Raw genomic sequence first — 27,114 nt, 5'->3', positions numbered from 1 at the left:
TGGGGCTGGGGCCCAAGGTCAGCTGTGAGATAAGGTGCACTGGAGAGGGGTAGTGGATAATCAAGCCTGTAAGGGAGTGCGTTGCAGAGTCCGGGGTCAGGTGGAGGTAGTAATGAAGAGGGATTCTCCCTGAAGGCTCGCACAGAGGGAGCCCGAGAAGTGTCAGTTGCCTGATACTCCCACCTCAGAAACCTCCTTTTCCCATCAAAGGAACATACATAGAAAAACACTTTTGAGTGTGATAATATTTAGAAAGAGATTTGGAAAAGAGTGCGTTTTACTGGACCTTGTAAGACTAAGGAGAGATAAAGGAGGGCCCTGAAGCAGGCCTGCCTAGACATATGTGCGACAAATCAAGCCCGCAGTGGCCCACCCAAATGCACCCTTGGCCCACCCAAATAAAAATTCCTGGAGCCGGGCCTGGCTACAAGCGACTTAAGGATGAGGGTATATCCAATGGTTGCACATTCCTTTAGGCCACAGGTAGATACACTCCTGCATCAAAGTCACACATATGTCCAATCCGACTGCAAATCAAACAAACAACTTGGTTTTTGTCTTGTTGTGCATCTTTAAATTCACACATGCAAGTCATTGTAGCTTTTTTAAAAATGTGTAATGTCGGGAAACAACTAATTCTGAAATCTCAAAATTTTAATGATGCATAGAATCGTAACCGATAAATTGACAATGTAGCACTTGAAACTAGTTTTTTTTAAAAATGCAATTAATACTGTGAAGCAATTCTGCCACATTTTCATATGAGATGCCATTTGTTTTAATGTGGATGCAGTTTTAGGCGATACGTTTATCTCACTCCTGCTTATTCCCTCTCCCAATCAGTGCCCTGCTACAAATCATCTCCTCTCGTTTCCGTGGAGCATCAAGTGAATGAGGTCAATCATTTAAAATTAAACTCTTAGGAAGTGTGTACTGTGTAGGGGTGGGAGTAACTTGCAAAATTTCTTTCAATGGAATTCCGCGGAGTTACATAAAAGCTTTGCAATATTCCATTGAGTTCTGCTAATGGTGATAAAATATGCTCTTTGTGCTGCTTGCGCTGCAATTTAATGCCTCTAGTGTGAGCAGCGTCTAAAAATCAGCACTAATGACACAAATGCATTGTGCAAGAGCTCGTGGCCATTCAAGTTGATTTTGCTACTGCTCGAGTATAAATCTACTCGAACGGTAGCAAACCTACTCGAGAAGCCGCAATCTGACTGCGACCGCTTGTGACCCCAGCGTTAGAAAATGTCACTAGAAGACACCACATCTCGCTTGCATTTCTGGAACCTCATGGGACAAAAATTACACCACGCAGCAATTGGCTGAATTTTGCCTGAACTCCGCAGTACAAAATTAACAGTCACAAAATCCTGCCAATTCCCTGGACGGAATGAAACATTTTGCCTACCCCTGCTACTGTTAATGAAGCTTTCATTGTGTACCTAAAGTATCGTATTCAAGGATGTCCGCTAGAAGTTTCACTGAAGACGTGCTGATTCTAAGTGCCATTGTTTGAGAAATGTTTCATTTTGTGCTGATTATCTCTGGTGTGCAGTTGCTGAGAGTACAGGTGGAAGATTTCTCTTACCCTAAGAAATGGGTTAGTGTTAAAGATTTAAAATATGACCCTAACTGTGGTTATACTGATCACCAAAGGGGGGATTGATGGAGGGGGTAGTACAAAATTTTGTATACCCCCCCTATTCTGCATGAATATACTAATTAAATAATCTATTAAACATAATAATATACAATGAGTTTGCATGTTTTCTAATCAACATTATTAACTTATAAAATATATGTGGGATTTGCATTTTGCATGGCTAAATAACTTTTATGACTAAAATCCCTATGCATACTAACAGAAGTATATGTAGTAAATAGAATACTGCATGATATATGTTGCTTTTGTGATGTCACTGTAATGTTGCCCGAGATGACAACAAATGGGTGAATATGAACGCTTTAAATGTCGCTATATGCTAGATAAATACATACACATAGAGGGATTAGTAAGGGGTTAACATTAGATTCTTTATTTCTATGTATTAATTACTCTTTTGTGTTTGTTTTGCTTAAGTTATCCTTTAGGCCTAAAAAACAATATGGCCGCCGACGCGACACGAGGTGATGGTCACTGCTCCACGAGGTTTGGAGTGAAGTGCGCCGCTGCGACAAAACGTTCCCGTGGCCTCATCAGGACCTGTGCCTTAGTGTTCCCGAACAAGGCCACGGTGGGACCGTAGCCAAGCTGAATAACAAAAGGACTCTTAACAAAACCGGAGTGAACTAACTTTGTGATGTCATTTTTGAACTGTACTGAGACTCCGCCGGAAGATCTAAACCGACCAATCACGACTGCCCAAAACTTACAATTTGTATCGCCTTTACCTCCATTACATTATAAATGACGCGGTAGAATAGAGAGAAAAGGCTATTCCATTATCCCATATCATCATCATCGACGAATCTTTGACGGAGACGACGGTGACGCTACGTGACGCTACTGCCTAGGGTGACTGATGCGTTCCTGAATCTTTGACGGAATATATGCTGCCCATCATCTGATGAACTGCGAACTTATCTAAACCTATGGGCATAGGTAAATGCTTGCACGTCTCTGGACCTTGTCCATCCTTTGGGTCTGTAGCGTGCTAAGCAAAGAACTCTGATTCGCTATTTACCAATTGACTGCCAATTTGACTACGCTATGCAAATGACTTAAAGGACGTCCCATAGCCAGATTAGGTAAATATGGTGTTCTGTGATTCACAGGAAAATTGATATAAACTTGCTAAATGCTGATTTGAACTTTTCTATAACTTTAGATAAACAAATATCGATTAACAAGAAATGCGTTAGTGTGATTTATTGAGGGAGGTAACATCGAAATCATGAAATGTGTTTTAGCTGGTTCTAAAATCATCATCAACCAATCCAACTAATTTGATCCATCGATCACATGGGAGGAGTGCCTTGATGTTTTAAGATTGAGATCTGCAGGAGAAAGGGTATTAATGTATAGATATGTAAATTATTTTTCTTTCTATAGGTCATGAGGTATTCCTTTCATGTCGAGTGCTTGAATCGCTCATCTCTCCTGTAAGTTCAGACCATTGTGAAGTGACGTGTGAATGTTGGTGTTATGGGCCCCACCAATGACTGCATGTGTGAAAGCATTAGTGTGAGGTTTGGTCTGTGACGAAGGAAGGATATCGGTATGGGTCTCGTCTATTTCCCCGTTACCTAGGTTTCTGCGCTCCATCAGTTTTTCTGGTAGCAGAGTTATGGTTTTTATTGTTTTGGTTTGGTGATTATTGCTTGTAAATTGCTTATTGATCATTGATTGTGGGAAAGTATTGGTTTATGTATTAACATTCTATGTTGAGTCGTGTCGAGTTTTATGTTGTTTGACGGCTTCTGGAATGTAGGAAGTCGGAAGGTTGTAACAGTTCCGTAGTAGAGCAGAGGTAAGCTCTGCTCTCGGGAAAGACGGAATTGTTGTTGCCCTGTAGGTACACGGGGAGAACGTGTGACTATTGGAGTTGCACGACGCATTGTCTGGGTTTGATTCGGTAACATCGTCGAGTGTTGCCTTTAGAGATAATTTCTCTATGAGAGAAGTGTATGGTAGCGAAGGTCACCTGTGAAATTTTGGTCTTAGGTACCAGGAGTCCAGAAAAGGAGCTCTGATAATGCTTATCACTGGAAAGGTAATAGGTGTTCCCTAAGCTTATTAGAAGGATAAAGTAGAGGGAAGTGCTACTTTATTAACGAGTGTCATAATTCTGTAGTATGGCAGACTGTTCGCTGCTCTCGGGAAAGACAGAATTCTGTGTGAATGAACTACATTTTCCGTATGAAAGTGCGTGAATGAAATAGCATCCAGGTTAATTGTGAAACTCTGGTTTTATTTCTCAGGAGCATTGGGTCTCCTACTAGGTGTCTTATTTCTGGAGAAACAGTTAGCTAATTCTTGTTAGAAGGGTAAGATAGAGGGATGTGCTACTTGATCAACGGAAGTAACGATTCCGTCGTAGGGCAGAGGTAAGCGCTGCTCTCGGGAAAGACGGAATTCTTGTGCGAGAGGTCATTAACTATTCTTTGGTTAGCGAAGCGGACAATGGTGGCGTTTTTATGTCGCTACTAACAGATTTGTAAATAAAAAGAACGTAAGAAAGTTACCGATAAAATTGTGTAAAGGAGGGGTCAGCAGGAGCAGGAGCTGCGACAGTGAGAAAAGCTGACGTCAGAAAAGCAGCGCTGGGATTGGCTAGTCAGTAAGAAACGTAGACGCCCCTGAATGAGGTACTAGTGTATGCCGCGCTAGGAGTGGAGAATTACAAGGTGACGTAGATGCTGCTGACTGGTGCGTAAGTGTGAGACGCGCTGGGATTGGAGAATTGCAGAAGTGACATAGACGCTCCGGATTGGTGCGTTAGTGTGAGACGCGCTACGATTGGTTAGAACAACAGAACGATCGTAAAGAAAGACTAGCGATACACGGAAGACACAAATGATGTATTACGATCCACCTGAGAAGGAGAAAAAGTCCTGGTTTTGGAAAATCCAGAAATTATTTAAAAAGGATAAACCAATTGTGACTAGGGAGGGACAGTTGCTTCCCCCGCCAAAAACACCCCCATCCTTTATGGTTGCGAAATACGGATATCATACTTGTATTTGGTTAGAAAATTGGGTAAAGTACACAAAGAATGGAGTTTTGGCATTTCCAGAGCATGGTTCGTTTAACTTAGCGGTTTTGAGAAATTTGAGAGAGAAAATGATGAATCTAGAACCAAAACTTGACCAACAAAGTTTGAAGCACTAACGGAATGGGAAGATGAGATGCATGACAGAGAGAGACAGAGGAGTGGCGGAAGATATAGATACATGTTTGGTAGATATGGGCATGAAAATCATGTTGACAGAATGAGAAGGTGGCAAAATGCAAGTATGACTGATGGTTTGTTTCCTGTAAGAAATGCTGAAGAAATGGAGGTAGAAATGTATGGAAAAGAGACATAATATAGAATCAAGACGGTATGGAGTGACTGAATCGGAGGATGATGTTCTTGACAACATGTTTTATAAAAATCCACCCCGTATCAACCAGAATCTGAAATATTGACACCAAGTGCCCCAATGAGAGAAACTTTGCGAATCATTAAGACTGAACCATTACCCCAAGAAATAGGGAAAAATAATTCCTTCAGAGAAATAGAGAGGAAATCAGATGATAAAGTGAGTGGCGAAAATTCGGCAGAATTAGCAAAAACAACTTTAGAATTAACTGAAAAGATAAGGGAATTGACTAAAAATCTAGAAGCTGTGACTGTTCCCGTGACCATAGGCCCTGTGATGCCTATTTTTGACAAACAGAAAGATAGTGAACATTGCCTAACAGTCCCCTATAACAGTAATAAACAGACTGAGAGGCCAAAGCAAAGTTCAGATGAAAACCCATGGAGACAAACAATGGGTACGATCGAGCCAAATGTTCCTAGAAACCTGAGATTAAGTCCAAATATAACAGAAAGACATACAGTCACTATGGAATCAGAATTAGAGACTCCAAAAGACTTAGAGCGAAGTAATGGAGAAAAAACAGTGGGTCCTACTTTGCAAGAATTAAGCGAATGGTTGAGGAGTTTACAGTGAAAAGACAGAGAATCCCAATCGATAGATGTGGCCAAGCTACGAATGGTGCTGGAAGAATTAATAGTAGGAACTATCCCCACAGAGAAGTTAAAAACTTATCAGGACAAGAAGTTACTATTTCTGTGCAAAAGTATAACTTGGAGAGCAAAAAATCTGAATGAAAGATTAGAAGAAGTAGCAAATGAAATGGGTATAGATATTGAAAAGGTAAAGGCTCTACAAAAACCATATCGAATATATTTCACTGAAAAATATATCGAAAATTTGAATACCACAGGACGAATAAGTCAGATTAAGGAAATAATTATCTTGTTAAGACAATGGGGAGATGTGGATAAATGGAAGAGCAGGTGGTACCGAAAACGAGATGATGCCTCAGATAAAACTTTTACAGCTTATCCTGTAAGAGAGAAAGAAAAAGTAGTGACAGAATGCCCTATGAGAGAAATTCCAGGAGGAGGATATGTACATGTTCCTTGGACCAGGCAAGATATTTTGTCATTTACGAATGATTTCCCTCGACTACGCGAAAAGCCAGTTGAGTGGTATAGGCAAGTGGACAGATTTGTAAAATTATCAAAAGTTTTGTGGATTGATTTAGACAGCCTTTTTGACATAATAGTACCAGCAGATTTATGGACAGAGTGTAAGATAGTAATAGATTGGCCTACAAAAGAATACCCTAGAGATCCAAAGACAGGTACCCCTGACCCGGAAGTGATGAAGAAATATGAACAAGTAATTACCTTTTTGTAAAACAAAGTACCTCCCAAAGAGACTGATTGGGTAAAAATTGACCGAACTCATCAGGAGAGTAAGGAGTCAGTACACGCGTATTATGAGAGATTAATACTCGCATTTAAGCAGTTCAGTTGTGACGAAAACCTGAGTGAAAAGGATTTGAGTCATTTTGTATACAGATTTGTATACGGTCTACGCCCTAAAATTAGTGAAATGATCAAGCAACACATTGTAGATTGGCAAAATAAGAAAATAGATAACGTATTAAGACATGCAAAATATTTTAGTGATGAAATTGAAGCCAAACAGCGTAAATTAAAAGAGAAAGCAATGTGGGCACAAGTAAAGGTAGCAGAAAGACAAGAAACTCAGTTAGTGGAACAAGCAAATAATACAGGACCCAGACCAAAATTCACTCCTAGGAAAGGTAAGGGACATTTTAATATAGAAGAAGCAAAAAAGAAATGGCCATGTCCTAATTGCGGAAGAATAGGGCATTGGAAATCCGAATGTAAATTTCCCCCAAGTACTAATAATGAAAATGCATCATTGAATCCGCAGGTGCAGAATGAGGTGAGTGGTCAACCGCAGCGACAGCAGCAGGTTGTTACCCAACAGAATCAGGTGCCAAAACCGCCTTTTCCACAGAGCTTAAACTCACAAATACAGTAATGAGACAGGAGTCTACAACGAGGAACAGGAAACTAAGCTGCCGCGCGCTAGCGCTGTTTTGCAGTATTGGCTACAACGCGATTAGAGTGAGTCAGAAGAAGGTTATTGACGTGCCGAGGGGAGGAAGAAGAGTGCGTACTTGGCGCAACTCTAGAAGTAGACCAGACAGGCCCATTTGTGGACGGAAAAGTGAAAAATGAAAATATTACTTTCCTAGTAGATACTGGTGCTACTCGATCAACTGTTAGGTCAGCTGATGTTAAAAATCTTCCTCTCTCGGATGAAACAATCCAAGTAGTTGGTGTATCCAACAGACAGATTAAAACGCATCATACAGAACCAGTGGAGGTTAGTATAGGGAAATTTTCTGAAATGCACCACTTTGTTGTGTGCGATTCAAGTCCTGTGAATTTGTTAGGTAGAGATTTGTTGTGCAAAATGAATTGCACCATATTTTGTACCCCTGATGGTATAGCATTTGAGACCCCTGATGATGACATACTGTATAAAATGACTATGGCAAATAGGGAAACTGAAATTACTGGAGCCTATGCTGTATTTAACCCTGATGAATTACCAATAGAATTGAAACAGACTGTCAAAGCAGAAGTCTGGGATTTCACAGGAGAAGATGTGGGACTAATGAGAAATGTGGACCCAGTAAAAATAACAGTGAAAGAAGGAATAAGCTATCCCAATGTCCCTCAATATAAATTGACACATGAGATAATTGAAGGAATTACTCCCATAATCGAGAACATGACAAAACAAGGCATTTTGAGAGAAATAATGAGTCGTCCATGTAATTCACCAATCATGGGACTGAAAAAGCCTAATGGAAAGTTCAGGATAGTACAAGATTTGAGAAAGATAAACAAAATTGTTGTATCATGTTGTCCCATTGTACGAAATCCATCTGTGATTTTGTATCAGATTCCCCATGATGCAGAATGGTATACAGTGATTGACTTATGCCTTGCTTTCTTTTCCATTCCATTGCACCATGACAGCCAGCAAATTTTTGCGTTTCGTTTTGGCAAACGTATTTTGGCTTGGTGCCGAATCCCACAAGGGTATACAGAAAGCCCCTCAATATTTAATCAGATATTGAAAAAGTCCTTAGAAAGTCTAGAAATGCCCGAGAATTCAGTGTTAGTACAATATATCGACGACCTGCTTGTGGCGTCGAACACACGTGAATCTTGCGTAATGGACACCATAGCCTTGTTGAATCATTTGGATGATGGAAGACTTAAAGTGTCACCATCAAAGCTACAATTTTGCCAAAAGGAAGTACATTATTTGGGCCATAACATTGAAAAAGGACTGAGAAACATAACAATAGACAGAATCAAAATCATAAAAGGAATGAGAGCCCCCATGACGCAAAGAGAGGTGAGAATGTTTCTCAGAATGGTTGGGTACTGTCGTCAGTGGATAAGTGGTTTCTCCCTGATTGCAAAGCCATTGGTACGCTTGACAAGAAGTGATGTGAGAGATCCCATTGAGTTGAATAAAGAAGAATTGGCAGCCTTTAAGCGATTGAGAGATGGTCTGTGTGAAGCGCCAGCATTAGGTATGCCTGATTATGAAAAAGAGTTTGAATTGTACTGCAGTGAGAGGAATGGATGTGCACATGGAAAACTGAGAAGACCAATTGCATACTTTTCGTCTATGCTGGACCCAGTAGCTGTAGCCTTACCTGGGTGTCTGAAAGCAGTGGCAGCAACTTGTAGGAGTTTGGAACAGAGTGAAGGAATTGTGATGGGATATCCTGTGAAAGTGTTTGTACCTCATGATGTGGCAATCCTTTTAACAAGGAGTCGCACTCAGTTCATGACCCATAGTCGGCTGACTAAATATGATAAAGTCATATTAGGTGCAACAAATGTGGGTCTTGTGAGATGCTTGAATGTGAATCCTTCAACGTTGTTGCCTGATGCTGAGAATGTTGAAGTCAGAGACGAATTGGATCATGATTGTCTGGATGTACTCGATTTCTGTACCAAACCACGTCCTGATATAAAAGATGTACCGTTGCCAGAAAGTGATTTTGTGATGTTTGTGGACGGATCTTGCTTGAGAACAGATGATGGAATGCTGAGTGCAGCATATGCGGTATGCACAGTTGCAGCGGTAATGAAAGCATCCTACCTGAAGGTGCATGACTTTGGCCAAATATGGCTACAGAGAGGATTTTTGACGTTGAGTGGAACTCCTATAAAGAATGCTGAAGTGGTTGGGAAGTTGCTTGAGGCGATACAGCTGCCTAAGCAATTGGCTGTTGTAAAGTGTGGCGCACATAGCCAATCAAAAGATTACACTGCCGTCGGCAACAAATATGCCAACAATATGGTCCAATACTGTGCACGAAATCAGAATTCTATAAATCAGGCGAAGGAGAGAGATATGAATTATTGCACCCTAATGTTTACTAACATTGTGGGTACCTGGGAGGAAGTGAGACAATTGCAGGAAGAAGCAGGAGATGAGAAAATGAAGCAGTGGGTAAAAGCAGGATGTGCACCAAGGGAAAAGTATCATGTGTGGGTCTATCGGGATGGAAGACCAGTTATGCCTGATAGCATGGTGTCTGCCATGGCACGGATGTATCATGGACAGGGACACATAGGGAGAGACGCTATGATAAGGTAATTTAAACAAACCTGGTACAATGCAAAGTTCAGACTTGTAGCAGAGAGTCTTTGTCAAAGATGCCTTATATGTCAGCAGTACAATCCTGGAAGAAAATCAGTGGTAAGTCTAGGAACAATAGGTCGAGAAGGAGGGCCTTTCACCAGAATGCAAGTTGATTTCATTGAAATGCCTCCCTGCAACAGGTTGAGGTATGTTCTAGTAATGGTCTGTTTGTTTTCTAGATGGGTAGAAGCATACCCAACAAGAAGAAGCGATGGAATCACAGTGGCAAAATTACTTTTGAGGGAATTCATTCCCAGATTCGGGTTTCCAGTAACAATTGAATCAGATAGAGGAAAAGATTTTCATAATGAGATCATAAAATTAATTTGTGAAGCATTGAATGTACAGCAAAAATTACATTGTGCCTATCGCCCAGAGGCTTCTGGTGTGGTGGAACAAGTGAATGGTACCATCAAAAACAGGATACGTAAAATGTGTTTAGCCACGGGTTTGAAATGGCCTGATGTCTTGCCTCTAGCACTCATGACTATTAGATCAATTCCAGACAGAACCACAGGGTTGAGTCCCCATGAAATCATCATGGGAAGAGCAATGCATCATGTTTTCATACCAATCAACAAGCTGTTGCCTATAACTGATGACTTGGTTTTGGATTACTGTAAGGGCCTGGCTGACGCAGTTCATTCTGTGTTTCATCAGGCTGGAGCGGATGCCACTACCCTTGAAAAGAAGCAAGCTCATGATCTGAGCCCAGGGGACTGGGTAAGAATCAAAGTGCACAGAAGGAAGAACTGTTTGGTCCCACAGTGGGGAAAACCACGACAGGTGATTCTGACCACGACAACAGCTGTGAAGTGTGCCGGAATAAAGAACTGGATTCATGCCAGTCACACATTGAGGATTCCAAATCCAGTGGATAACCAAGAGAGAGAATATTTCGATGAATCAGAAACAAGTTCTGAGTCAGATGATGAAGAAACAAGAACAAGTGGAAATCCTGAAAGGGGGGACACAGCCAGATCTGACTTTTGCCCCTAGAAGTATCTCTTTAAGAAGAAGGTGACAGATTTCTGACACTAGTTCAGACTCAGAGACTGAACAAGTAACTTGACGTTCAAGAAAAGATAAAGACAGTGAAAAGACAATTAAGGAGATTGTTGATAAGGAAGTTCCAGATGAAAAACTAAGAGAGATTCCACCTGAAATAACAAAGGTAGATGAGCAGGTGCCAGCTACAGAGAGAGAGGGAAAGATTCTTGCGGAAGACCCCCGAGGAGGTGTAGGGAACTCCAGCATCCAGTTAGAGGAAGGGACAAGTAGTTAGCAGGAAGATGTTGCTCAAAAAACCCGAGGAGGGACAGAAGGAGGGAAAACAAAAGAAGTGGTGGAAAGAAAAGCTGTTGAAAGTAAAAAGCAAGTTGAAACGGAGGAAAGTGAAGACGAAGTACCAGAAGGTCGAGTTTTGAGAAATAGAGCATGGAGAACTGAAAAGAATGATAAAGGAAGTAAATTGAAAAGATCAGCAAGAGATGAAATTTGGCCGAACAAGATAAAAAGGCTGAGATATCGACTGACACGAGTAAACTCACCAAGAGCTGAACAGGTGAATGAAGTAACTAGTCAAGAAAAATCAAAAGACGAAGAAATAATTGTAATAGAAGAAAGCAAAAGAACCAGAAAACCTAACCAGAAGTATAAGTCGCCGGAATGGACGTATGTGGCCCTGCCTGAAATAAAAGAAGAGGCGGACAGCCAAGGAAACCCAGAGGTGACTGTACCAGAAGAGGTTGAGGAAGACGAAGAATCGGAAATCCTGAGAGTTATCTTGTCCGATATTGGAGAAGAAACGGATGTTCAGGAAGTTGTGGATCAAGATTGCGAAGGAAAGGTGAAAGACGATCAAATGCCAAACTGAATAAGACAAGGATGCTGCTAATGAGAAGACAATGGATATGGAAAAAGACAAAACTGGTAGAACCAAGTAGGTGCTTAGAGCCTTGGGTTAGACAAACTAGTTGTGAAGTAGAAGAGACTAGGTCAAAAGACACTGATCATTCTTACAAAAATGGCAAACACAGATAGTAGAAAAGATAGATGTGTATTCTTGAGGGTATTTCCAACTAAAATAGATAAGAATTATTTACATAAAGACAGGTCTATAACTGATTTTTCTAACAATGTATTTTCGAAATTACTGTATGAATATGTAAAGACAATGGACGTAAGGGACTGTTATGTTTGTATGCAGTTACCTGCATCTGTATCGGAGGGAGTAATTTACCACCACCTTCCAGTAACTTATGGAATAACATGTAGTGTAATAGCTAGTTCGTTTTATCAAACAGGGAAATTAGAATATTATTTTTCAGATGTAGATAACATATTTTCACAAGTACCTTCAATTAACAAGCTAAATAAGGTAAAACCTTCAAAGGTATTAGGTGAATTTTTCTTAGAAACTAAAGAACTAACATTAGAATATATATTTAGAAATAATTTGACTTGTAGTTTAAAGAAAGAAGAAAAGACGTTCTTAGATATGGTTGAAGAACGGAGATTGAAAATGCAAAAGAAATTATCTGAGGGAAAAGTGGAAATGACAGTCTGGGATGTTGAAATGGAAAAACACCTGAAGGGAGAAGCTAGTCCAACGATGGCTTTAGATTGGCCTCAGAAAGGAAAATTATGTATTAGAAGGAATCAAACTGCATATGATAATTACTTTGTAGGTAACAGTGAGTGCCATGATACATACCGAATCATGGGTGGATGGGGATTTAAAAGAGGAAATGATCCAGTTTTTCCTGGGTTATATTTTATCTGCGGGAATAAGGCATACTATTGTTTGCCAGACCATTGGTATGGCACATGTTATGTAGGTCTGGTCTTTCCAAAGATATTCCACATGGGAAGAGGAGAAGATGGTGTACATAAGTCAGGTAGTTATTTGGCACGTAGAAGAAGAGAATCTTGGTCAGAAATTGTAGGTGACATTTTTGGAGCATTGATACCAGCAGTGGCAATATCTCTGAATGCAAATAAAATTAGAAGGCTATCAACAGTAGTGGATCGCTTGTCAACAAGCACCGCTGGAGGATTTTTATTGGTAAATACTGAAATGGTTGCCATGCGTGCCATGGTAATGCAAAATCGAATTGCCCTTGATATATTATTGGCAAAAGAGGGTGGAGTCTGTGGAATGCTGAAAGTTCAACACTGTTGTACTTACATTCCAGACGAAAGTAAAGATTTGAAAATTTACATTAAAAATATAACTGATCTGCATGAGAAAATTGCACCACTGGAGGTTGAAAGTGTTGGGGGAAAGATTGGGAAGAAAATATCTTCTATTAAAGATTTCTTAGTAAACTTAGGTAGTACCTTTTTAGGTAAAATCTTATTTCCATTAACATGTATGATCTTTATAGTATTAATATTAAGATTAGGATGTCTGTGTCATAAAAGAAAGAAAAACTAAAAAAAGTTAAAAAGAGAAAGTTTGAGAAGAGGACAGAATAAGAGACAAGAGAGAGAGTTTGAAGAAGTAGAATTAGAAGAAATGAAAGAAAATATGTATAAGACAGCCAGAAGAGAAAAAATTGGGGAAACAGAGATGTAAATTAAAGCAAGAATTCATTTCAACTCCATGAAAAATGTATACAAAATTTTAATTGTGTGGTGATAAAATCACCAAAGGGGGGATTGATGGAGTGGGTAGTACAACATTTTGTATACCCCCCTATTCTGCATGAATATATAATTAAATAATCTATTAAACATAATAATATTAAATGAGTTTGCATGTTTTCTAATCAACATTATTAACTTATAAAATATAAGTGGGATTTGCATTTTGCATGGCTAAATAACTTTTCTGACTAAAATCTGTACGCATACTAACAGTAGTATATGTAGTAAATAGAATACTGCATGATATATGTTGCTTTTGTGATGTCACTGTAATGGTGCCCGAGATGACAACAAATGGGTGAATATGAACGCTTTAAATGTCGCTATCCGCTAGATAAATACATACACGTAGAGGGATTAGTAAGGGGTTAACATCAGATTAATTATTTCTATGTATTAATTACTCTTTTGTGTTTGTTTTGCTTAAGTTATCCTTTGGGCCTAAAAACCAATATGGCCGCCGACGCGACGCGTGATGGTCACTGCTCCACGAGGTTTGGAGTGAAGTGCGCCGCTGCGACAAAACGTCCCTGTGGCCTCGTCATGAACTGTGCCTTAGTGTTCCCGAACAAGGCCACGGTGGGACGGTAGCCAAGCTGAATAACAAAAGGACTCTTAACAAAACCGGAATGAACTAACTTTGTGATGTCATCTTTGAACTGTACTGAGACTCCGCCGGAAGATCTAAACCGACCAATCACGACTGCCCAAAACTTACAATTTGTATCCCCTTTACCTCCATTACATTATAAATTATGCGGTAGAATACAGAGAAAAGGCTATTCCATTATCCCATATCATCATCATCGACGAATCTTTGACGGAGACGACAGTGACGCTACGTGATGCTACTGCATAGGGTGACTGATGCGTTCCTGAATCTTTGACGGAATATATGCTGCCCATCATCTGATGAACTGCGAACTTATCTAAACCTATGGGCATAGGTAAATGCTTGCACGTCTCTGGACCTTGTCCATCCTTTGGGTCTGTAGCGTGCTAAGCGAAGGACTCTGATTTGTTAATGTTAATGTTATAGGTACTTATAGAGCGCAAACAATCATCCCAGATAGGATATCACGGCGCTATTGTGGCAGTGAAGGAAGTGAAGGGTAAGTACAAGATGGAAAAATTTTAGTCAGGTTTAGGGAAGAGAAATGTTTTCAACTGCTTCCTGAAGAGCAGGTGGCTGTTTGTTAGTCTAAGATTCACAGGCAGCTCATTCCAACTGGTTGCCGCCAGGTGGGAAAAGGCTCGCCCGCCCATCTTTGTTGTTTTCACGCGTGTGGTTCTGGCTCTAGCTGTGGTTTGGGAGCGTAGATTCCTAGATGGGACATAGATTTTGACTTTGTTTTTTAGAATACCGGGGCGAGTATCATGTAGTGTTCTATGCGTTATGCACAGTAACTTAAAGATAGCTCTTTGCCTCATTGGCAGCCAGTGTAGTTCTCTCATACAGCTCTTGGCTGAGTCGTATTTTCTTTTGTTGCATATTGCCTTGGCTGCAGCATTTTGTACGACCTGTAGTTTGGAAAAGAGATTGTCAGCCATTCCTACGAACAGGGAGTTTCCATAGTCCAGTCTACTCATAAGTAGGGACTGAACCAAGATCTTTCTACATGCAATGGGAATCCATGGAAAGACTCTTCTGAGCATTTTTAGTAATGCAAAGCCTTTCCCACAGATTATTGATACGTGGGTTTTCATGCTTAAGGTGTTATCTAGTGACACCCCTAGATTCTTAGCCATCGATGTAGGGTTAGGGGGGGTGCCTAATGTTGCGGGCCACCAGCTGTTGTCCCATAGCTGTGAATGTCTGCCAAACAGCATTATTTCAGATTTGTCTGCATTTAATTTAAGACAGTGACTATGCATCCAAGTGGCTAATTCCGTAAGGCAATTGAGTAGTCTATCCTTAGGGTCGTCCAGTGTGATCATCAATTGGGTGTCGTCTGCATAGGAACACATATCGACACCCCATTTTCGTCCTATTTTGGCCAGTGAGGAGACAAACACATTGAACAGAGTCAGGCTTAATGACGCCCCTTGTGGGAGTGGATAAGAAGTCACCCTTCTGCACCGATTGTGTCCTGTCTTGCAGGAAAGACTGTAGCCACCCTAAGGCTTTTTCCTGGATTCCTTTCGCTGCAAGGATTTCCAGTAACCGATTGTGGGGTACAGTATCGAATGCCGCCGAGAGGTCTAGTAATATCAGGGTGACTGTTTTCCCTTGATCTACCTGGGTTCTGATGTTATCCATCACTGCTAGTAGAGTTGTCTCCGTACTGTTGTTAATCCGGAACCCTGTTTGAGATATATCCAGTAGATCATTGACTTCCAGGAAGTTAGACAACTGTCTGTTGACTAGTTTTTCCAACACCTTAGATAGGTAGGGTAACTGAGATATGGGCCGATAGTTTGCCGGGTTGTTAACATCAGTCCCCGCTTTTTTTAGTAGAGGGGTGACTATGGCGTTTTTCCAAATTTTAGGAAATTCAGCGGAGTTTAGAGAAGAGTTCAATGCTTTTGTAACGGCAGGACCTATTGTCGAAGTTAATTGTGAAAATATGTGATGTGGACATGGATCTGAGGAGGAGCCTGATTTTACTTCTAGCATAACTTTGCACACCTCCTCCTCTGAGAAGGGGCCGAACCTTAGGCAGTTAGCCTGGGTTGAAGATGGTACATAGGGTTCAGTATGTCTCAGATCGGTATTTGAAAAAGAGGCATAGATTGTGTCTATTTTCTCGCAGAAATATTTGTTTATTTTATTGCAATTTTCTTGCGAGGGAGTGAGATCACTTGAAAGACTCGTGGGGCTGCATAGTTCCCTGACTATTCTGAAAAGTTCTTTTGAAGAATTTCTATTCTCTGTTATTCTATTTGAGAAATAATCCTTCTTCGCTTTTCCAATGGCTTTATTATAAAGTGAAATTTCTTTTTTGTAAGTGGCTCTAGTTTCATGAGTTTTATTGAGTCTCCATTTGTGTTCATAAAGTGTGCATTTCCTTTTCATTAACTTTAATTCAGATCCATACCATTTCTCTGATCTCGTGGATCTATTTTTGTGTTTAGAGTGTGAGACGGAACAGTGTTCCAATGCACTGCTGATGTTGTTCTGGAGTAGTTGTATTTCATCATTCGTGCTAGTGGATATTGTGTTTGTGTGTGAGAAATGTTGCTGAAATTTTTCTACCGAAAATCTTTTCCAGCTCCTTGTTTTCACTGATGCCTGAGTTGATAATTTGAGGTGTCTAGAGAATAGGTTGATAGAAAACTCAATCAAAAAATGGTCTGTCCAAGTCATTGGATTTATTGCAGTGATGTCGATGGTACCTATATTAGAGAACATCAGATCCAATGTGTGTCCTGCTATGTGTGTAGGCTGATCAATTCTCTGAGTCAGCTGTAGGATTTCCATATCTTCTAGTAGCTGTTTAGTAAGGGCTTTATTGTCGTTGTCATGGTGTATGTTGAAATCCCCTATCAACAGGATATTTTTGTTTTTGAGACAGACTGGCATGACTTGTGCAAGAAGCTGGACACAGAAATCCATCGTGCTGCCTGGGGGGTTGTAAATTATCACTCCGCCAAATAGAATATTAGTGTTTATAGACACCGAGAAGGCCATAGCTTCATGGCTATTGGCCTGTGTGATCACTTCTTGTTTGCAGGAGAGGGAGTCCTTGAATATCAGGGCTACCCCTCCCCCTCTTTTCTTCTCTCGATTTAAATAAAGTATTTTATAGTCAATTGGGAGGGCTGTTGCAATATAAAGGCTAAGTCGGGTTTGAGCTCAGTCAAAATGTCCCATATCTCCATAGCATGTTTGGGTAGGGATCTTGCGTTAATATAGATGCACTTGAGGGCAAGATTTGGGGTGCTTATCGGAGTGGGGTCAAGCCAGCTAACACTCTCCCATCTACAGTTAATGCAACAGAAAGGGCCTGTGGTGTTTGATGGTCCCATTCGTGCGCATAGTGCTGGATTGCTTGCCTTTAAAATATTGAGGCTCCTGAGTTCATCACTAGAGTAATGAGTACGGCGGCTCGTTTTTCCTAGGATGGGGCTGCGCATTGGTGCAGGGGATGTGGCCCCTGGTCCCGGCCCGTCGCGGACGGGCGCAGACGGGCTTGCCTTTGGCGCGCCTTCGGTACAATGGTAAAAACAGTGAGCAATTGTGAAACAGCGTAATTAGGAGCCCTTTACCAGGCGCTCCATGCAATCAGTTTTATCAGTAGAATGGCGGAGCCCTTTACCAGGCGCTCCCCTGATGTGAAAACAAGCGCTCTCGCTCTCACCCTTCAACTTTCAGCGCGTCCGCTGCGCGTTGCGCTGGGCATCTGGCTTTAACTATCTGTGCCCGCAGCTGATTGGAGGATTGTACCGGAAGTGCCGGCCCCTTCCTGTTGCACGGGGAATCCCTCCACTCAATCCGAAGATTCGGTGGTGGACCGGGGATCGTGTGCTACAATCGGCGGTAATAATGCGGCGCAGGTGTATTTTATCAAGGTATTGGTGCAATTTTAAAAGTATACAATGGTAAAAACAGTGAGCAATTGTGAAACAGCGTAATTAGGAGCCCTTTACCAGGCGCTCCATGCAATCAGTTTTATCAGTAGAATGGCGGAGCCCTTTACCAGGTGCTCCCCTGACGTGAAAACAAGCGCTCTCGCTCTCACCCTTCAACTTTCAGCGCGTCCGCTGCGCGTTGCGCTGGGCATCTGGCTTTAACTATCTGTGCCCGCAGCTGATTGGAGGATTGTACCGGAAGTGCCGGCCCCTTCCTGTTGCACGGGGAATCCCTCCACTCAATCCGAAGATTCGGTGGTGGACCGGGGATCGTGTGCTACAATCGGCGGTAATAATGCGGCGCAGGTGTATTTTATCAAGGTATTGGTGCAATTTTAAAAGTATACAATGGTAAAAACAGTGAGCAATTATGAAACAGCGTAATTAGGAGCCCTTTACCAGGCGCTCCATGCAATCAGTTTGATCAGTAGAATGGCGGAGCCCTTTACCAGGCGCTCCCCTGACGTGAAAACAAGCGCTCTCGCTCTCACCCTTCAACTTTCAGCGCGTCCGCTGCGCGTTGCGCTGGGCATCTGGCTTTAACTATCTGTGCCAGCAGCTGATTGGAGGATTGTACCGGAAGTGCCGGCCCCTTCCTGTTGCACGGGGAATCCCTCCACTCAATCCGAAGATTCGGTGGTGGACCGGGGATCGTGTGCTACAATCGGCGGTAATAATGCAGCGCAGGTGTATTTTATCAAGGTATTGGTGCAATTTTAAAAGTATACAATGGTAAAAACAGTGAGCAATTGTGAAACAGCGTAATTAGGAGCCCTTTACCAGGCGCTCCATGCAATCAGTTTGATCAGTAGAATGGCGGAGCCCTTTACCAGGCGCTCCCCTGACGTGAAAACAAGCGCTCTCGCTCTCACCCTTCAACTTTCAGCGCGTCCGCTGCGCGTTGCGCTGGGCATCTGGCTTTAACTATCTGTGCCCGCAGCTGATTGGAGGATTGTACCGGAAGTGCCGGCCCCTTCCTGTTGCACGGGGAATCCCTCCACTCAATCCGAAGATTCGGTGGTGGACCGGGGATCGTGTGCTACAATCGGCGGTAATAATGCAGCGCAGGTGTATTTTATCAAGGTATTGGTGCAATTTTAAAAGTATACAATGGTAAAAACAGTGAGCAATTGTGAAACAGCGTAATTAGGAGCCCTTTACCAGGCGCTCCATGCAATCAGTTTTATCAGTAGAATGGCGGAGCCCTTTACCAGGCGCTCCCCTGACGTGAAAACAAGCGCTCTCGCTCTCACCCTTCAACTTTCAGCGCGTCCGCTGCGCGTTGCGCTGGGCATCTGGCTTTAACTATCTGTGCCCGCAGCTGATTGGAGGATTGTACCGGAAGTGCCGGCCCCTTCCTGTTGCACGGGGAATCCCTCCACTCAATCCGAAGATTCGGTGGTGGACCGGGGATCGTGTGCTACAATCGGCGGTAATAATGCGGCGCAGGTGTATTTTATCAAGGTATTGGTGCAATTTTAAAAGTATACAATGGTAAAAACAGTGAGCAATTGTGAAACAGCGTAAATAGGAGCCCTTTACCAGGCGCTCCATGCAATCAGTTTTATCAGTAGAATGGCGGAGCCCTTTACCAGGCGCTCCCCTGACGTGAAAACAAGCGCTCTTGCTCTCACCCTTCAACTTTCAGCGCGTCCGCTGCGCGTTGCGCTGGGCATCTGGCTTTAACTATCTGTGCCCGCAGCTGATTGGAGGATTGTACCTGAAGTGCCGGCCCCTTCCTGTTGCACGGGGAATCCCTCCACTCAATCCGAAGATTCGGTGGTGGACCGGGGATCGTGTGCTACAATCGGCGGTAATAATGCGGCGCAGGTGTATTTTATCAAGGTATTGGTGCAATTTTAAAAGTATACAATGGTAAAAACAGTGAGCAATTGTGAAACAGCGTAATTAGGAGCCCTTTACCAGGCGCTCCATGCAATCAGTTTTATCAGTAGAATGGCGGAGCCCTTTACCAGGCGCTCCCCTGACGTGAAAACAAGCGCTCTCGCTCTCACCCTTCAACTTTCAGCGCGTCCGCTGCGCGTTGCGCTGGGCATCTGGCTTTAACTATCTGTGCCCGCAGCTGATTGGAGGATTGTACCGGAAGTGCCGGCCCCTTCCTGTTGCACGGGGAATCCCTCCACTCAATCCGAAGATTCGGTGGTGGACCGGGGATCGTGTGCTACAATCGGCGGTAATAATGCGGAGCAGGTGTATTTTATCAAGGTATTGGTGCAATTTTAAAAGTATACAATGGTAAAAACAGTGAGCAATTGTGAAACAGCGTAATTAGGAGCCCTTTACCAGGCGCTCCATGCAATCAGTTTCATAAGTAGAATGGCGGAGCCCTTTACCAGGCGCTCCCCTGACGTGAAAACAAGCGCTCTCGCTCTCACCCTTCAACTTTCAGCGCGTCCGCTGCGCGTTGCGCTGGGCATCTGGCTTTAACTATCTGTGCCCGCAGCTGATTGGAGGATTGTACCGGAAGTGCCGGCCCCTTCCTGTTGCACGGGGAATCCCTCCACTCAATCCGAAGATTCGGTGGTGGACCGGGGATCGTGTGCTACAATCGGCGGTAATAATGCAGCGCAGGTGTATTTTATCAAGGTATTGGTGCAATTTTAAAAGTATACAATGGTAAAAACAGTGAGCAATTGTGAAACAGCGTAATTAGGAGCCCTTTACCAGGCGCTCCATGCAATCAGTTTGATCAGTAGAATGGCGGAGCCCTTTACCAGGCGCTCCCCTGACGTGAAAACAAGCGCTCTCGCTCTCACCCTTCAACTTTCAGCGCGTCCGCTGCGCGTTGCGCTGGGCATCTGGCTTTAACTATCTGTGCCCGCAGCTGATTGGAGGATTGTACCGGAAGTGCCGGCCCCTTCCTGTTGCACGGGGAATCCCTCCACTCAATCCGAAGATTCGGTGGTGGACCGGGGATCGTGTGCTACAATCGGCGGTAATAATGCAGCGCAGGTGTATTTTATCAAGGTATTGGTGCAATTTTAAAAGTATACAATGGTAAAAACAGTGAGCAATTGTGAAACAGCGTAATTAGGAGCCCTTTACCAGGCGCTCCATGCAATCAGTTTTATCAGTAGAATGGCGGAGCCCTTTACCAGGCGCTCCCCTGACGTGAAAACAAGCGCTCTCGCTCTCACCCTTCAACTTTCAGCGCGTCCGCTGCGCGTTGCGCTGGGCATCTGGCTTTAACTATCTGTGCCCGCAGCTGATTGGAGGATTGTACCGGAAGTGCCGGCCCCTTCCTGTTGCACGGGGAATCCCTCCACTCAATCCGAAGATTCGGTGGTGGACCGGGGATCGTGTGCTACAATCGGCGGTAATAATGCAGCGCAGGTGTATTTTATCAAGGTATTGGTGCAATTTTCAAAAGTATACAATGGTAAAAACAGTGAGCAATTGTGAAACAGCGTAATTAGGAGCCCTTTACCAGGCGCTCCATGCAATCAGTTTGATCAGTAGAATGGCGGAGCCCTTTACCAGGCGCTCCCCTGACGTGAAAACAAGCGCTCTCGCTCTCACCCTTCAACTTTCAGCGCGTCCGCTGCGCGTTGCGCTGGGCATCTGGCTTTAACTATCTGTGCCCGCAGCTGATTGGAGGATTGTACCGGAAGTGCCGGCCCCTTCCTGTTGCACGGGGAATCCCTCCACTCAATCCGAAGATTCGGTGGTGGACCGGGGATCGTGTGCTACAATCGGCGGTAATAATGCAGCCCAGGTGTATTTTATCAAGGTATTGGTGCAATTTTAAAAGTATACAATGGTAAAAACAGTGAGCAATTGTGAAACAGCGTAATTAGGAGCCCTTTACCAGGCGCTCCATGCAATCAGTTTTATCAGTAGAATGGCGGAGCCCTTTACCAGGCGCTCCCCTGACGTGAAAACAAGCGCTCTCGCTCTCACCCTTCAACTTTCAGCGCGTCCGCTGCGCGTTGCGCTGGGCATCTGGCTTTAACTATCTGTGCCCGCAGCTGATTGGAGGATTGTACCGGAAGTGCCGGCCCCTTCCTGTTGCACGGGGAATCCCTCCACTCAATCTGAAGATTCGGTGGTGGACCGGGGATCGTGTGCTACAATCGGCGGTAATAATGCGGCGCAGGTGTATTTTATCAAGGTATTGGTGCAATTTTAAAAGTATACAATGGTAAAAACAGTGAGCAATTGTGAAACAGCGTAATTAGGAGCCCTTTACCAGGCGCTCCATGCAATCAGTTTTATCAGTAGAATGGCGGAGGCCTTTACCAGGCGCTCCCCTGACGTGAAAACAAGCGCTCTCGCTCTCACCCTTCAACTTTCAGCGCGTCCGCTGCGCGTTGCGCTGGGCATCTGGCTTTAACTATCTGTGCCCGCAGCTGATTGGAGGATTGTACCGGAAGTGCCGGCCCCTTCCTGTTGCACGGGGAATCCCTCCACTCAATCCGAAGATTCGGTGGTGGACCGGGGATCGTGTGCTACAATCGGCGGTAATAATGCGGCGCAGGTGTATTTTATCAAGGTATTGGTGCAATTTTAAAAGTATACAATGGTAAAAACAGTGAGCAATTGTGAAACAGCGTAATTAGGAGCCCTTTACCAGGCGCTCCATGCAATCAGTTTTATCAGTAGAATGGCGGAGCCCTTTACCAGGCGCTCCCCTGACGTGAAAACAAGCGCTCTCGCTCTCACCCTTCAACTTTCAGCGCGTCCGCTGCGCGTTGCGCTGGGCATCTGGCTTTAACTATCTGTGCCCGCAGCTGATTGGAGGATTGTACCGGAAGTGCCGGCCCCTTCCTGTTGCACGGGGAATCCCTCCACTCAATCCGAAGATTCGGTGGTGGACCGGGGATCGTGTGCTACAATCGGCGGTAATAATGCGGCGCAGGTGTATTTTATCAAGGTATTGGTGCAATTTTAAAAGTATACAATGGTAAAAACAGTGAGATATTGAGAAACAGCGTAATTAGGAGCCCTTTACCAGGCGCTCCATGCAATCAGTTTTATCAGTAGAATGGCGGAGCCCTTTACCAGGCGCTCCCCTGACGTGAAAACAAGCGCTCTCGCTCTCACCCTTCAACTTTCAGCGCGATCACCCATCCCATGAACGCATGATATGATTTCCTTGGATGCCATCATACTTCTTTCCAACAATTCTTCCCTAGCTTTCTTTTCTCTCGAGCTAATCTCTTAAACTTAGCGTTTTTCTCTCCCTGTCTTTCCTTTTCCTAGCTTTATTCGTGCCCCCAGCCACCCTCCCCACCCTTTGCTTTTTGTCGGTATTCAGAGCGTTCGCGTTCCCCAGTTCGCTCTCTGACCCATTTCAGGATTTGTCAGTGCATTCTGGGATCTGTAGTCTTTTCCTGGGTGGATGAACTACTCCTGCTCCGACCTGTGAAACCGGAGAGCTCAAGGCAATCTCTTCAGAGCTGAAAACACTCCTTATTCTGATGGATTTACGTCACTTCCTCGCCCCAGAGAGAAAAGTTTGCTATTTACCAATTGACTGCCAATTTGACTACACTATGCGAATGACTTAGAGGACGTCCCATAGCCAGATTAGGTAAATATGGTGTTCTGTGATTTACATCAAAATTTATATAAACTTGCTAAATGCTGATTTGAACTTTTCTATAACTTTAGATAAACAAATATCGATTAACAAGAAATGCGTTAGTGTGATTTATTGAGGGAGGTAAGATCGAAATCATGAAATGTGTTTTAGCTGGTTCTAAAATCATCATCAACCAATCCAACTAATTTGATCCATCGATCACATGGGAGGAGTGCCTTGATGTTTTAAGATTGAGATCTGCAGGAGAAAGGGTATTAATGTATAGATATGTAAATTATTTTTCTTTCTATAGGTCATAAGGTATTCCTTTCATGTCGAGTGTTTGAACCGCTCATCTCTCCTGTAAGTGCAGACCAGTGTGAAGTGACGTGTGAATGTTGGTGTTATGGGCCCCACCAATGACTGCATGTGTGAAAGCATTAGTGTGAGGTTTGGTCTGTGACGAAGGGAGGATATCGGTACGGGTCTCGTCTATTTCCCCGTTACCTAGGTTTCTGCGCTCCATCAATACCATGCTGAATTTGCAGAATCTATTAACAGATTATGTGATTTGTGTATATGACTTTTAGGGGCACATCCATCAAGCTGTTTTGCGATTGCAAAAAGTGCGAATCGCATGAAAAACTGCTGTTTGTGATCGCAAAATAGCACTAAACAATGTATCATTGAAAATCGCAGAATTTGGTGTCAATTTGCTAAATTGGCGATTCTCAAATTTGCAACCGTGAAATAGCGATTTCTCAAAAAGGGATTCGCAAACCAATGCATCAAACAGTCAAAAAATGCAATTATACAAGAATTCATTATTTAGCACATGCAAAATAACACTAATTCACATCCGGTGCTAACAAACTGAAAACTATTTAAACAGGCCCAGAATGCCTCAGAATGTTTCACAATGGCTGTGCTGTACGTCATGGTGAGGAGGATGAGGATACAGGCAGCAGCACAGAGAAAAAGGAGGATACAGGAACGCATTTTTAGGTTACGCATTACGTTGTTGGGTCAGACAGAGGAAGAGATTTATGAGAAATATAGGTTGAATTATTCCATGATCTGATAGCTAAATTAGATCCAGTACTGCAGCGACAGACTTACAGAACACATGCCATCCCCACCCATGTGCAGGTGCTATGTTCACTGAACCTTGTAGCCTTACGTAACTTCCATGGGGTAATAGCTGCAGAAGGAGGTGTTTCCCAAAGTGCACTATCACGTCTCTTTAACTCATTCCTGGACGCTATGTTGCTGAGGATGCACCACCACATAACATTTCCCTCTACCCCACAGAAATTGTAGGAAACAAAATTGGACTTTTACCAGTTAGCCCACCCCCCCCCATGTAATTGGTTGAGTCGATGGTATGCTTGTAGCTATATGTCCCCCCTCAGTGAATGAATACATTTACAGGAATAGTCAGTCATATCATTCACTGAATATACAAGTCATATGCAATGCAAAGCACATCATCACAGACATAGTGGCAAGATTCCCAGGTAGTAAGCATGATTCCTACATCTTCAGACAGTGGCATACATATAGGTGTCTTTGGGGGTGAATTTGGCGAAGGATACCTTCCTGGTACACACATGTAACTCTCTTTTGATGATTCTCTGGTCATTGTGAGACATAGCAGTGACTAATCTATTGCCTTGTACCCCATAGGTGACAGCGCATATGCTGTGCGCTCATTCATATTGGCACCATACCTGAATACAAGTACACCAAGTGAACAACTGTTCAATGCAGCGCACAGGTCAACGAGTAATGTGAATGAGCGGACCTTTGGCCTACTGAAAAGTTGCTTCCGCTGCCTACATAAAACTGGCAGTGCATTGCAGTACAGGCAAGACACTTACTGTAAAATCGTTGCCGTTTGTGCCATGTTGCATAACATAGCAACTGCTAGAGGCGTACCCCTGGAACTCTCGGATAGTGATCCCGACGAAGATGAAGAGCCATAACAACCACAACAAGCAGCAAGCGCATCGAGTGCAGCAGAAGGAAGACAACGACGTGCAGAAATAATGGAGAATTATTTTTGAGGTGGGTAATGATTAAACCAGACACTACATGGTTTCATTGCCATTGTGATTTATGAAAAGAAAAATTCTTCCAGTTGTGTTGATGCACACATACCAAGCAGAAAAAGCCAATGTGTAAATTTTAAAGCAACAGGATAACTTTGCCATGGTACTAATACATCAGTCCAGACAAATATAAATAATGGTTATCTCACCAAAACACATCCACACTATTTTCGGCATCCACGCACTCCCAATGCCCGTTCTGGGTGTTTTGAAACATCCCTGTTTGAGCACTCTGATGCTGGAGTATTTAGCATGCTGCGCCTCCTGCATTCGGTCACTTGTGCCATGCTGCTACTGCGGTTTGAGCCATCCTCACTATCCCCTACACCCATGACACTGCTGGCAGCAACAGAAGTAGTTTGCATTTGCTCCACAGCATTGGTGACCTGTATCAGTCCCCTGGCCACATTACCGCAGCAATGAGTCCTTCCCGACTGCATGACTACAACATGTCGGGATAGTTGTGCAGCTGTTGTGCTTAGCCAGTTGATGGCTCTAGTGTACTCATCCAACCGGCCAAGAAATTGATGGTGTCTTTTGCGATGGGATACATGGTCTTCTTGTATCACCTTACATAGGTCCCTGAATGCTAGTGTTATCTCACCAAAGTGTTGATTTGTCTCCCTGCTACCTTCCTGCACAGCTGTTTTGAGCTGTTTGATGCTGTCACTCATCTCTCCCATGTTGCTTGCAAGATATGAAAGGTGTACCTGCATTGAACGCATGTGTTTACATTGCAGGGGCTGTACCCTCAACATTGCATTTTCCAGGCCAGCAAAGGACGTTGAACTGTCACCTTCCCCAGCTCTCATCTGTGCAGCTGCCCTGCATCTCCTGATGCGGGAATTCCTACGTTGCACCTGGACACGTGTTCTTGATGTGGGTGTCTGCACAGGCTGTGCTGTTGGAGGGTCAGGTTGGCTCTTGTCCTCTGTTTCTAGTGTTGGCAATAGTGCCACTGTGATCCTGCTTCTTATGGGTGCAGGTGTTGTGGGTGATGGAGACACTGTGATGTCTTCTCCTGACTGTGACTCACTCTCCGGAGGTGCATGGCCTTCACTGTCATCTGACTCCTGCTCAGGTGCATTTTTGATTTTAAACAGTGCATATTATGTTTGCATATTTGGACATGTATTTGATTTTGCACATTGTATTATTGAATAAAGTTATTTCTCAACACAGTTTGTGTGGAGATTAAACTTGCTTGTCACAATTGATTGCAACTATGCTGGTTTGCTACCCTCTTGCCTTCCCATTTAGATTTGCTGACTGCTATTCCCATAATGCATTTGCGTGTTACAAGTTAAACATGGTCTGGAATACTATTTTCTACATTAAGCCGGATCTGACTTAAGGAGTATGTTTAGTAATTCCAACATTGTATGGTCATTTGCATGCATCTTACCTTGGGTGGTACTGGGCGGTGCATCGGATCGATCGACGTCACTCCAACAA

The 27,114-nt window shown here is 43.3% G+C and overlaps 1 long non-coding RNA gene across 2 annotated transcripts in view; it reads left to right on the top strand.

Moving 5' to 3' along the window:
* Positions 1-26,840, top strand: part of LOC146866514 (uncharacterized) — a 30,372-nt gene extending 3,532 nt beyond the window's left edge. For both annotated transcript variants that reach the window (XR_014971895.1, XR_014971894.1), the window contains exons 2-3: positions 25,235-25,615; positions 26,400-26,840. This is a non-coding gene — a long non-coding RNA (uncharacterized LOC146866514). The remainder of the gene's footprint in view (positions 1-25,234; positions 25,616-26,399) is intronic.
* The last annotated feature ends 274 nt before the right edge of the window (positions 26,841-27,114 follow it).

This window comes from Triturus cristatus, chromosome 2_1 (genome assembly GCF_964204655.1).
Source record: "Triturus cristatus chromosome 2_1, aTriCri1.1, whole genome shotgun sequence".
NCBI classification, from domain to species: Eukaryota; Metazoa; Chordata; class Amphibia; order Caudata; family Salamandridae; genus Triturus; species Triturus cristatus.
This window is presented reverse-complemented; position numbering and strand designations above follow the sequence as displayed.